The 1,748-nt window shown below is 39.5% G+C and overlaps 1 long non-coding RNA gene across 1 annotated transcript; it reads right to left on the bottom strand.

The window, feature by feature from the left end:
• LOC109832385 lies at positions 459-922 on the bottom strand. The gene is made up of 3 exons (XR_002244742.1): positions 864-922; positions 557-766; positions 459-483 (listed from the first exon to the last, which is right to left on the bottom strand). It is a non-coding gene; the product is annotated as an uncharacterized LOC109832385 (long non-coding RNA).

Here is a 1,748-nt window from a genome sequence, read left to right as displayed (position 1 = left end):
TAGGTCCAATGACCGTCTCGATGATGGAGTCCTCATCCTCTCTACTTAGCCGGGCAGGAGTGTTAGAACAGACCTGAGACTGAGTCAATTGCTCCTCTACCTTGGCATGTAATTTTTCCTGCGATATATCAAAACAACCCGGGCAAGTCGACTTAATAATGATGCATTGATATGAAATTGAATATATAAATGAACTGCTACTTACAGCCAGATCCTTATTCTTTGCTTTCTTCTCTTCATTGGCGTAATTCGGGCTCCAGGAAGTCAGAATACGATCTGCAAAATGTCTGAGATCTCCCCTTCCCTATTTTATTCAAATATATCATTAACCAATAACACATAAATTATACTCAACGTAAAAGCTAATATATTATATACCTCAAGCTCTAATTGATGATAATGCTGGCTGAATGTCCTGGAGCCCCCGTGATGCTCGTAATTGCGAGGCGCGTTGCGATTCCTCCTTGCTATTTCAGCTTGAGCCTGCAAAACAATGTCAATTCGAAACAATATAGAAATTCAAACAATAAATTAAAATTATATACTTCAATAATACCTTAATTTCAGCCGTGTCCCAGTAACTGCAAAGTGCAAAAAAATCTACTCCATCCACACGCGTGTCAAGATGCCAGTATCGCTCCCAATCTTCTGTTATTTGGACAAAATATTTTTTCTTTACCTCAAACCGCCATCTCTTGAACGATACATTGATTTGCCCGAAGCAGTACGTCCAGGCACAAATATTATCGTCAAGAAAGAAAAATCGCTTCAACATATAAAGAAAAAGTAGATACAAATCAGTGTATTAAACATAATAATAAACTAATAACTAATAATGATGAAAATTAAAATAAATGACTCACACATATATATCTCCAACAAGCCACCAGCGCATCAATCCGCTGCGATTTCCACGTCAAAATATGTTGAAGAAATCGTGTCTCCTGGCTAAAACGGCAAGGAAATTGTTGAAAGCATTGGCAAAGGCCCCAACAGGCACTCCGTTTTCCCATCGGATCACAGCCCTCCGATTAAGATCAGGGATGAGGCTCGATTCCTTAGTAGCATTGCGGCCGCGTCGAGGAGGTTTCTCGGTACCTGCGAAACAAAGAATCGAATGAAACAATGAATCAATATATATTTGCGAAAAAAATTTAAAATAATAACCGATAAACTATAAAAATTTATTCATACCTTTCAGTTCGAGGCATCTACGTTTTGCTTGTTCGTACCTTTGCAGCGCGATGGGGCGCATATCATGATAAGAATCCCAATCATCCCTCACATTCTTCTAGATCTTCATTACCCTTATTGTACAAGATGCAGTCATTAGGACAGGCGTCTATCTTTTTGTAATCAAGACCCAGGGTATCAACAATCTTGTGAGCTTCATAATAAGTTGCGGGGATGCTCTTCTCGCCGCCTGGAATGACTTTCCTGAGCAAGTCTAATAACATCTCGAAATGTGTAACAGCCATCCCACTGAGTGTTTGGATATGAAGAAGCCTCAGCATAAAAGAAAGCCTTGTGAACTCGGTGCAACCCTCGTATAACGGTGACTCGTTTTCTTCAACAAGTCTCATCAATCGGGCTACATCTTGAAACATATCAGTAGTGTTAACATCACTCGAAGACGGCACGGTAAGAATATCTTCCAACATATTCATGATCAGTGAATAGATCAATTGCCAATAAATAATCAATATGGTGTAGTTGCACGTCCTATGTATGGTTTTTGTTGGCGAGTC

The sequence above is a fragment of the Asparagus officinalis genome, chromosome 3, assembly GCF_001876935.1.
Source record: "Asparagus officinalis chromosome 3, Aspof.V1, whole genome shotgun sequence".
Taxonomy (NCBI): Eukaryota; Viridiplantae; Streptophyta; class Magnoliopsida; order Asparagales; family Asparagaceae; genus Asparagus; species Asparagus officinalis.
This window is presented reverse-complemented; position numbering and strand designations above follow the sequence as displayed.